The sequence below is a fragment of the Protopterus annectens genome, chromosome 10.part0 (genome assembly GCF_019279795.1).
Source record: "Protopterus annectens isolate FY-2018-M chromosome 10.part0, PAN1.0, whole genome shotgun sequence".
Taxonomy (NCBI): domain Eukaryota; kingdom Metazoa; phylum Chordata; order Ceratodontiformes; family Protopteridae; genus Protopterus; species Protopterus annectens.
The window spans coordinates 1029379252-1029391846 of NC_056744.1; the positions used below are offsets into that span (position 1 = coordinate 1029379252).

Genomic DNA, 12595 nt, shown 5'->3' on the forward strand with positions numbered 1-12595 from the left:
CCCATCCCAATATGGATTCCACCTATATCACAGTACCACCACTGCACTCCTATCATTCATGGACACTGTGACCCAAGCAAGGGACACTAGAAAAATTGTCTTCTCTCTCTTTCTGGACTTCTTCAAAGCCTTTGATACCATATCCCACCCCTTACTCCTGGCAAAGCTATCCAATCTGGGAATGTCACCCCCCCCCCACTCTTAACTGGTCCTCTGATTATCTAACCAACAGACAGCAAGCCATTAAATGGTGCCACTCTTTCTCACCATTCATCAGGAGTTCCCCAAGGATCCATATTGGGACCTCTCCTTTTTAGCATATTCATTAATGACTTCCACTCCACCCCTCCCTAAACCCTGTAATACAGTACGCAGATGACTCAACCATTATCTGCATTGCTGACTCTGCTGACGAACTCTTAGCAAGGTCCCAACATGCTTTCTCAGTCACTGAGGAATGGATGAATAACAACCATCTAGCCCTTAACCCCAGCTAAACTAACCTGCTTCTATTCACCCCCCCCCAAAAATCAACCCTCCTAAATAGAGCAGATTTTAATATCTATTCACAAAACAAAACCTGCATTAGAGGAATATCACAAACTAAACTTCTAGGAGTTATAATAGATGAACACTTACCCTTCGATCTACACATCCAAAACTGCTTAAAAACAAACATCAGAGACTAGGTACCCTCTATAAGCATAAATTGTACCTCACACCCACCACTAGACAAACCCTTGCACTATCCTATTTGCTTCCTTCACTTTTATACAATTCCCCTTGGTTCACTAACATTCAAAGCTACTTAAAATCCAAGATTGAGTCCTGTTATAACAAGGTTGCCAGATTCGCTACCAATGAAACTTACTCCTCCCATCACTGCATCTCCCTACACAAGCTAAAATGGCTCGAACTTCCCCATCACCTAACCTACTTGCAGTTAACCACAGCTCACAATATCATTACCAAACCTTCCAACTGTCCATCCCTCACCTCCCTGTTTACTCTATATAAGCCCTCCCGACAACTCAGATCTGAAAATCAATTCCTTCTAAAAGTGCAAATACCCAATCTAGCAGTTGGTCAATCTTTCTACTCATGTACCATTGCTAAAACTTGGAATATCCCTACCTAGCTCTATTGGAACTATTTCCCATCACATATCCTTCAAAAAGTCTCTAAAACAGCATCTTTTAGCCCTATGGCAATGTATATGTGGCTACGACTACAGAGCATCTTCCCCCACCCAATCTCACTAACTTTTTCTCCCCTCTGCTTAACAGTTATGCAACTATCTCTTGCTGTCTTCACTCTACATTATCCGAAGCAGATGATACATTGTATGATTGTATGTCTATTTTTTTTTAAGTTATCTCTATGTATGTAGAAAATGTGATTGTATTTAAATTTCTTTTGTATGTGGAGCTTTTCTCCCCGGGCCTCCACTGAAAATGGGCACTTTTTGGCCCAGTAGACTATCCCAGTAAACAAATGCAAACAAACAAAACAAACAAAATACACTTCAGAATATCTAGAAACTCATGGGTTCTGGAACCTAGTGACATCTGCAGCTGTGGCTCAATTAAATTCTTTCATCCACAGTTTTTACAGGTGCAGTGTTCGCCAGTAAGCATGTATTGAAAGGATACAGAAAAAAGATGAAAAGTAAGTCAAAGTGTGAGAAAGTAAGAATAAAGTAATTTGGATGGTGTGGGTAGACCTGGACAGAGAGATAATGGGAGGGCACTGTCATGTAGTCAGTGCACTATGGAGTCCTTGCCACAGTCCACTTACGGCTGACCTTGCAATCGTTATAAATGCTATTTGAAATTAGAAATACCAGTTCTGTGCATGGTTTGTTAAAAGGGATGTGCTGCCAAGACAAGGGTTATTACACAAGGGATTCCATTTTATTTGGAGAAAAATGGCAGGATGTAGAAGTGGAGACCCTATTAATGGATAACAAGTGACTACCAACAACTGTCTAGGCAGTTAATAAGCAAACGTAATGAGTTGATAAATAAATATTACAGATTACATAAAGAACATCCTGAAAAAAGGGAAAACAATGAAACAGTCCAGTGAGATCTTTGAAGATAAGGCAAGCACAAAGGCACAAACAAAATGTGGTGCTAAGTGGAAAAGGAAGCAGTGCATGCATTTTATTATAAACTACACTGTACAATGGCAGAATGGGGGGGGGTGTGCTGCTAGACAGAGAACAAATTCTGTTGACAACCAGTGCCTTTTTCCATTTGCACATCAGCTACAGGTGACCCTTGCATGAACACCTAGCTCCAGATTAAAACAGTAAGGAATTTACATTTCCCTTACTCACCTCATTTCAAAAAAGACAAGAGAAATCTACTTGTAGTTAAAGAAAAATGTGTTTATGGAAAATGCATTAATAAATACATAAATGAATAAACTAAAATAAAATAAATGTGAAAAATGAAATTCAACAGATATGGAAAGACAGGCATACAGAAAATGCACCAGAAGAGAACGTCACAAAAACTGTATTAAAACGTAGAATTGTATTATGACATAATAATAATATACAGCTGAATGGGAGTAAATGCTTTGTTTCACATATGGGTTGGGCAATGTTTTGCAACATGGTAAGGCCAATTACATTATTTTGGCAAGTAGGAAGTTTAATCTGACTGAGTAGGCCAACAAACATACGACAGAGACTTGCACTGTCCATTACTTGTGTAGATTGGGTAATATGACTAAAGGCATGAAACTAGTTATTTTTAGTATTTTTATTTCAGCCATGCACTTGACAATTATAAATTAGAATTGCTTGTTCTTTGCCTGGTATGAGGAACAGAAGCTTTTGAAACTAAATTATTTCCTTAGATAAGATGGCAGAAAAAAATGCAGCTACAGTTGATTATGGCTTTCTGATTTTACCGTTACACTTGATAGTTCTACCATATGAGATAACATTTTCTTAAAATAAAATGGGTGTGTTTTTAACACCGGCATCCTTAGAAGCAGTTCATATAGGTTCATAGGTAGGTACTAGGCTATCTGCCTGAGGGCATTTATAAGCCTAGCCAGAGTGTGTCGGTTTTCGTCACCCCATTGATTATTTAACTGAGCCTCTGTCAAGCAGAGCCAATGAAGTGACTCCTTATATTCCAGAAAACTCTTACATTATTTCAACAGATCTAGCTTTGTCACTTTAAGCTCTGTTCATTTGTCCTAATTTCAAGCATTTACTTCACTATCCTCTCTGAAGGCATTTAAAATGGTAACATGTCAAAGTTCAGATAAACTTGTAATTTGTAGTATGACAATATGGAGGGAGCAGTACATTTAAATCCTCAGTGTTTGTTCTTAGTGCATCCTTCTTTTCCTTGAGCATCAGAAAATGTTAAGTTTGCTAGCATAGTTGTCATTTTTAAGGAATGGATTTGTTTAGCACTGTAAGAGTGGTGCAAAATATTTTTACAAATGTTTTATAGGCATGCAACTGAAACTGCCTTGCTAACTGTTAGAAATCACCTTCAGAAAAAAAGCTTAATAACAGGGAAATTGCAATTGCAGTCTTCCCTGACCTGGCACAAAGCATTCTTCTGTCCCAACTAACCTTCTCCAGCTTAAGTTCTAAGTCTTTAATCTAGTTTAAAAGCTACTCAGTGAGCTTTAAACAAATAGTCAAGTGTTGCTAACATATCTCACTCACTTTTCCTATATTCCTAGGTTTTTTTCAAGGCTCAGTCTTTGAGCTCCTAATTTTCACAATACTTATCAATTCTGCACCTTGTCTATAACCTGCGTTTGTCATTCAATATGCAGATAGCATCATTCCATTTTTATCTCCGGATGTATCTCAAATTTTTCATAAAGCTTTCAGAGTACATTTAGAAACATTGAGTCACAGATGTGTGAATCCATTCTAAACCTCTTCTCCAACAGCCCCGAAATACATACATATGTAAATAAATAAATAAATAAATAAATACGTAAATAATGGTTTTCCATCTTGGACTGTCCTGGCCTACACATTTTTCTTTGGTAGACAATTGTTAATTTAGTCTACAGCTGGTAAAAAGCTTCAAACCGTTTTGAGACACAATTAGCTCTGCAGCCAAATTTGAACAGCACATCATTATTCATTTCATCCTGTAGCTGTTGTACCCTCCATACCCTTCTGTTTGTTGTGCATGCACAGCAATTTGCAAGGGTTTCTTTCCTGCGTACCCCCCCACCTCCACCTGGGATTAACTGCATAAAGCAATATCTACCTTCTCCACTGAAGCTGGCTATCTTAACTAAGTAAAACCTCTGGGGAGCAAGAACCTGACTCCCTCCAGCTTTTCTATTGTAATAGTTTGCACGTGTTTCTTTCCTACATGACCCCCCCCCCCCCCAGGAATAACTGCATAAAGCAATATCTACCTTCTCCACTGAAGCTGGCTATCTTAACTAAGTAAAACCTCTGGGAAGCAAGAACCTGACTCCCTCCAGCTTTTCTATTGTAATAGGTGAATTACAATTTAGTTTTTGTAAAGTGTTGAGGCTTAACGGTGTATGCACAACAGTGAAGGGATCCAGCCAACTGTCACTAGATTGGGCCATAATACCTTGAATCAGCCTTACACTCACACAGTGTTCTAGTCCCAAGCATTTACTGTTTAATTTGGTAAAGTTTTGCTTTTACTTTCATTATAGTTTCTATACTAATCACAACTCTCTCCATAACTGCCAAACAACCCTGTTTGTGTGCTTGCAGTGATAATTATTTAAAGTATTCCACAGCTACTCAGATCAGTCTTTTGTTAGATACTGATATTTTTAAGCTTATTCCTCACGTTACACTGATTTTAGCCCTTCTCCCTGTGGCGGCTGGACCCACTCCATCCACTACACCTATTCCGCTCCCCTTCCTGCCCCCATCCCAACCCTCACCCCACAATATCATCCTTATACTTAACCTTACCCCTCCATCACCTCTCTTCCATCTATCCTATAACCTCTTTAATTATTTCCTACAGTCATACCTTACCTCTTAACTAATCTGCCTACCCACCCATTCTAAATAGGGCCATATAGTGTTATCACACTACATTCAACCACCATTATGTCCATCACTACTTTTTCTATGCTCTCACTTGCTCTCTGTCCTAATAATAATCACAACCTTCCAGATACTCAACATACCTCCTACATCAACCTGTACGACCACCACACATAATCCACATTTACCAAGTTGCTCAAACATCCACCCTAGCTTATTCACAGTTAATATCTCTGTGCTAGCCAAAGTAAAAATTCTACCTCTCCACAGACACCTCCATTATCACACCACCAGCAGCAACTGTACCATTTTCAAGAAAATACTAAGTATAGCTCACATAATTTGGCAAAGCATTATATCCCAGTGTGGTGATGTACATCCCATCCCAGGTCCAACCCTCCCTAGCCCTAGCAAACTTAGCAAATCTCTCTTGCTGTCAATCATAAATCTCCAAAGCCTTAGAAACAAGATACCAGAACTCCAGGCATGGATTTTACAAAACCCTGATAGTATAGCAGCTACAGAAACCTGGTTGAAATCATATGTAAAAGACACTGAGTTTCTTCCCCCAGACTACTCATGCTTGAGAGCCGATCGGCCAAACAAGAGAGGAGGAGGAGGAGTAGCAAAACTCTTCCCTAGCAAACAGGTATTAATTCCCTACTGAAAGCCATCACCCAGCTTCTCCCCAGCCAAAGTACTAATCTCTATATTAAAACTTAACAACCATAAAACATTTGCAGAATTGCTCTGTATATTCCTGCAGGAAACAACATACCAGTATTAGAAAACATACTTGCCTGGACTTCACAAAACATAGATAATGAAACCATCATCTTAGGTGATGTAAACATTGATTGGCTAGACATTGCCCACAACAATCCCTCAAAAAACATAAATCTTTACAACTTCTTCCAACTAATTGAAGACATCATCAGACCCCACAAAAATAACATTTGGGGCTCCGCAGTAGGCTGGATATTAGCGTCCCACCCTAACAATATCATCACTGCAGGCATACTACCTAATACCATTAGCGACCATCATCCAGCATATATCCTACGCAAAACCACCCCAACCCCAGGGCAGCACCAATAAAAAAACAGAAAGTTCCAACCATCCATATTTAATGAAACCTTAGCTAAAGTAAATTGGGAACCCTTCAAATCCCTCCACTTAACGAGGAGTTCTTTAACTCAACATTCCTAGACATCCTAAATAGGCGATCACCCACCTGCCAAAAATGAATAAAACGACAATTCAAGCTGGCTCTCAAAATCCACCAAAGAAGTCATGTCCACAAGGGATAAACTCTGGAAATCATGGCAGAAAAACAAAGAACCTACAACTCTAATACAATACAAACAACTCCGTAACCAGGCAAAACATCTAATAACCAATGATAAAAAAACCCACTGCCTCCACCTACAAAGCCAACATAAAAATAATCCCAAAAAATTCTGGTCCTCCATCAACCATCTATTGCATCCAGGTTCACAAAGCAATCCATCCACTGACCCACACAAAACTTCTACCGAACTTGCCACCCTCTTCAATTCCTACTTCATTGACACCATTGCTAACCTAACCACCACCTTTCCTATGGTTAACACCACCACCATCAAGACATTTAATGACCAAACCATCCCAGAAGACAATCCTACACACAACTCTAACCTAAAATTCCCCCCATACCCATTGCCACAATAAAAAAACTTTTGCTTAAGCTTAAACCCTGTATTCTAGCCCCTGACAATCTACCCCCACACTTCCTGCAGATAGATGCAAACTCTATAGCTTATCCCATCAGCATACTCATTAACAGATCAATTAAAGAGTCCCTTGTCCCAGACATCTGGAAAAAAACATTCATTCTCCCCTAACACAACGGCGGCACCAACACAGACACCACACACTTTCGACCCATAGCTGCCAGACGATGTAAGCGATCATTCATTGACCTACATTCTAAGGCAAAAAAATGATATCTCTAACCCCCCAACATGTAGGATTGCACGTTCCAACAAAAACTTTAACCCAGTACTTTTCCAAGATGAACTTAGAGCCTGTGACTGGAACCCTTTAAAAACACTACCACTTGAAGAAGCTGTTAAATACCCAACTAAATTATCTTTTATCGATCTAGATAAGCATGCACCAAAAACGTCCATTAGAATGAAGTCAAGCTGCCCCTTGGCTTTCTAAAGAAACCAGACAAAAAATGTTACTTAGGAACAAGGCTTGGGCTAAATGGAGAGCTAACAAAACTATCTCAAATGAACAAACATTTAAGCATTTAAGAAATATTACTAAAAGGCAATACTTACAGACAAAAAGAACTACTACTATAAGTTACAGCAAAATCACCAAAACAATCCCCAAATGTTCTGGTCTAGTTTAAATAAACTCCTAAACCCAGGCCACACTCACGCACACCTACCCCATCCCAAGCCGAACAAAACAACCCCACCAAACTGCCAATACCTTCAATACCTTCTTCACAGAGACCATACAATCACTAGCCAGTCAACTAGTCCCTGACAACTCAAGCTTCTCTTCCACCATACCTGGCACTCTTCCAACATTCCATCTGAAACCCATCTCAACCACTCTCATCTATAAATACATCCAAAACTTAAACCTTGTACTCCTTCTGCTGACCAGCTACCATCAGAATACCTGCAAAAGCAGCCAAAGTAATTTCTTATCCCATTTCCATCCTCATAAATAGAACCATTAAATAAGGAATAGTTCCAGACATCTGGAAAATCTCCCATATTATCCTACCTCTAATGATTATTCCAACTACCGCCAATAGCTCTATTATCACCCCTAGCAAAGATTATGGAAAAATGCATTCACCAACAACTTTTAAACCATTTATCTCAACACAACATCATAGCAAACTGTCAGCATGGCTTTAGGCCATCCCATAGCACCACAACTGCCCTATTATCCTTTACAGATGCCATTAATAGAAATCGTAATAACAACAACCTCTCTTCTGCACTCTTTATTGACCTGTCAAAAGCATTTGACATGGTAAACCATACCCTTCTTATCAACATTCTTGAATCCCTTTCCCTTGTCTGCCTGGCAATTCAATGGTTCAAGTCTTATCTTACCAATAGGCAACAGGAAGTTCTTTGGGAAAATAATATATCATCCCTTCTACCTGTCACACTCGGTGTCCCCCAGGGCTCTATTCTAGGTCCACTTCTTTTCTCACTGTTTATCAACGACCTCCATGTAGCCATTCCACAATCCACCTGCATTCAATATGCAGATGATTCTACACTAATATGTTCAGCAAACTCCCCAAATGATCTACATTCTCTTACTCAGAATGTTTTCAACATAGTTGAAACATGGTTCATTAAACGTTGCCTCCTGCTCAATGCCAAAAAAACTAAACTCCTTCTCTTCACACCCACCAGCAAATCCTCCCCCATAGAATTCTCTGTCATCTCCAATAATGGCACAAGTATATTTCCCGATTCTACCACTAAATTGCTAGGAATTACTATTGACAATAACCTTACATTTGACAGCCACATAAATAACACCATCAAAACTGTCAATAGAAGAATAGGCTCCTTATATAGAATTAAACCTTTCCTAACACCAATAGCCAGAACTAAGATCGCACACCCCCATTTAATTTCAACTCTTCTGTATGCCTCACCAATATATACTAATCTAAAGAAAAATAATCTCATCAAACTAGCTAATTCCTATAATAACATTGCTAGATTTGCCTTTTAGAACTCACCATTGTCTGAATCTAATGCAGCTAGGCTGGCTTGAATTTCAAAACCAATTGAAACTCTCCCAACTCACCATTGCCCACAAGATATTTTATAAACCTAACAGCACCCCTATACTTTCCAATCTCATAATCCCATACAAAATCTCAATTCTCTTCCCTCTTCCAGCAAACTTGCTTGCTAGCATAAGCAAGTCTTACAACATGGCTGGAGTTTCACTGTTTTCCAACTCTGTGGGAAAAAATTTCTTCACTGCCTCTCTTTAAACAAAACCTCAAAAGACACCTCAAATCAAACTGGCTATGCCCCTGTAGCAACCCTGATTAACCTTCTCTTTCACTACAAATATTTCTTCTCTTGAACCTCTACCTATTCCACATTCTTTGCGGTAGGACTGTAACTGGTTTACAGAATTCAACATACTGATGTAATCTATCCTGCTTAATGCTCTGAAAATCTCTATCCTGTTAATATGCTGATAGTCTACATGTATCTCACTGCATATTGAATTATACCTATACATGTTGTCACCTCTACTATTATAAATGCCTACATTACTCTAGTAATACTGCTGTAATTTATTGTATTCTAATTACTTCCTGCTTTTTGAATAATCTTCTATTGAAATCCATTCATTTATTATGTATTAATACTGATTTTTCATTTTTAACTGTTTTTAATTATTTTTAATTTTTAAATGTTTTTTTTTAATTTTCAAATGTTTTTTAAATGTTTAAATTTTTATTTTTGTTTCACTGCTCCCGGGCCTCTACTAAAAATGGAAATATATCCAGTTAGACTAGCCCGGTTAACAAATGTAAAATAAATAAAAAATAAAAAATAGCTATTCTCTCACCCCTGTCTAAAATACTTGAAAAATGCATCCATGCCCAACTCCTCAGCCACCTGCTTGAAAATCAAATTTTGTCACCCACTCAGCATGGTCTCAGACCAGGGCAGAGCACTACTACAACCCTCCATTCCTTTCTTGATACAGTTAACCGGGCATGGGATTCTGGTAAAATAATCGCTTCTCTTTTCGTCGACCTCTCAAAAGCATTCAGTACTATTTCACACACTATCCTCCTCTCTAAACTATCTACCCTCCACATTTCCCCACCTACCCTACAATGGTTCAATAAAAAGAAGTTATGTACCTACCATAACGTTCCATGTTAGTTGTCTTTTTCTCGCCTTCTTTCTTGCTGGTTGGCTTTGGAGCCGATCCTCGGCTCCAACTCGGCCATCTTCAATAGCTCGAGAGCTGTTTACTGGCTTGAGGCTACCCTATATCCCATGATGCCTGGTGCTAGTTACCCAGATCTCATTTGAAAAAGCTATTCCAGACATAACTAAGGAAGAATTCTGCCTTAGAAGCCCGCTGGGGCCCAACTGTGAAGCTATCTAACCAGAAAAGGACAACCAGAGAAGGTTCAGCCAATGAAATCTGAAAAAGGAGGCTCCTCTCGATCCACTAGGATAGGGGGATGGAGGGTGGGATGCAAGAAAGAAGGCAAGAAGAAGACAACTAACATGGAACGTTATGGTAGGTACATAACTTCTTTATGTTAAGTTGTCTATCTCGCCTTCATTCTTGCTGGTTGGGACAGCATCCCTAGCACCTACTATCCTGGGTGGCTCATTGGAACAGACTCTTCAGAACAGTGGAACCAAAATCAGCTCTGTTTCTGGAAATCACAGTTTATAATGAGAAATGAAGGTATGTGGGTTAGCCCATGTGGCAGCTGCATAGATAGATTCCATGGGCAACCTAGATTGAAAAGCCACCGAGGTGGCCAATGCCCTAGTAGAGTGTCCTTTTGGTTTGAAAGATAGTTCTTTGTTTCTCAGCTGGTAAATGAAAGAAATAATGTGAGACAACCACCTAGATAATGATACCTTTCAGACTGGAAGGCCCTGTCTGCCCTCAGCATAGGAAAGGAAGAGTTGGTCGGACTTCCTGATGTCCTTTGTCCTATGCAAATAAAAATGCATTTGTCTGTGGACATCTAACTGGTGCAATTTATATTCTGCCTTATTGGTGTGCTTAGGAAAGAACACAGGAAGGTCTATGGACTGATTTAAATTATCTTGTGAACAAACCTTAGGGAGGAAGGAAGGATTGGTCCTTAGAGCGACCCTATCATTATGAAAAACTAAGTATGGAGGACGAATACATAGAGCCTGAAGCGCCGAAACACGTCTGGCAGAAGTAATGGCTACCAGAAAAAGAGTCTTCCAGGATAAAAACTTCATGGAGCAAGATGCTGCAGGTTCAAAAGGTGGCAAGATTAGGGAAGCTAGCACTAAATTTAGATCCCACGGAGGTGGGGTGTCCCTGACTGGGGGCCTAAGCAGAGTGGTTCCTTTGAGGAAGGCTTTACACAGCTTATGAGACGTAATGTTGTTAGAAGACAACCCAACATGAAAATTCGAAATGGCAACTAACTGAACTCTGATTGTAGCAGAAGCAGAACCAGAATGAGAGAGTTCCGCTAAAAATTCCAAAATCTCGTGGACAGGGGCTGAAAAGGGATCTATGTTCTTAGCCTCTGCCCAGCAAGAAAAACGTTTCCACTTGCTAACATAGGTTTTTCTAGTTGTGGATTTGTGCGATGAGATAATAATTTCCCGCACAGAGGAGGAAATATTAGGAAGCCTGGCTAAGGTTGGAAGTGGAACAACCAAGCTGTGAGCTGGAGTGTTTGAAGGGATCGATGCAGTCTGCCCGATTGATGAATCAGTAGATCTGGAATAGGATCCAGAATCCAAGGCTGCTTGAGAAGGTAATGATGCAGGAATGGGAACCATATCTGTCGAGGCCAGTAAGGGGCAATGAGGATCATTCTGCAACCCAATGCAGTTGCTCAATGTATGAGTTTGGGTATTAGAGGAAACAGAGGGAAAGCGTAGAGAAGTCCCTGAGGCCAATCGTGGACTAACGCTTCTCTGGGGGAGTGGCCGGGAAGTGGAAGAAGGGAGAAGAAATTGCTGCACTTGCTGTTGAAAGGTCTGGCGAACAGGTCGCAGCAAGGCTGCCCCCATTTGTGAACGATTTGTTCCGCAATTATCTGATTCAGAGACCATTCATGAGGCATGAGAATTGCTCTGCTGAGCCTGTCTGCGATGACGTTGGAACTCCCAGGGATGTGCGTTGCGATCAGAAAACGTTGGGAAGAGATCACCCACTGCCAGAGTCTGAGTGCTTCTCGACATAGAGGATAGGACCTGGTTCCGCCCTGCTTGTTGATGTAGCACACCACTGACATATTGTCCTTTTGAATTGCAGTGGTCCCGGGTGGGAGAGAGTCCTGAAGGGCTTGCAGTGCTGAAAGCACGGCTCTCATCTCCAAGACATTTATATGCAAATGGTACTTGTGAGGCTGCCAGGTGCCTTGGACTGTCCTGCCCTGATAATCACCCCCCCCCCTATCAGGGAGGCACCCGTGGTCACTGTGGCGACTGGAGGGGATAGCACGAATGGTCTACCCTGGGGCACTGATGGGAGACCATCCACCAAGTGAGGTGCTTCTTGCATGCTTCTGTAATCATAATCTTGTGAGACCCGGGAAGCTGTTGGAAGGACCACTGTGTGAATAGAAGCCACTGGAGGATTCCCATGTGAAAGCGGGCCAGGGGAACAAGAAGAACTGCTGATGCCATGGAACCCAGTGTTTGGAGGATGAACCTGGTCTGAATCATTCTGCGTGTTAATAACATCTGTACTTGTTGGCGAATTAGTGATACCCTGTCTGATGGAAGGTTCGCAAACATGTTCCTGGTATTTAGATTT

At 40.5% G+C, this 12595-nt stretch overlaps 1 protein-coding gene across 3 annotated transcripts in view; it reads left to right on the forward strand.

Annotated features, from left to right (window-relative positions):
- Positions 1-12595, forward strand: part of SLC44A5 (solute carrier family 44 member 5) — a 4403163-nt gene that overhangs the window by 3093886 nt on the left and 1296682 nt on the right. The window lies entirely within an intron of this gene.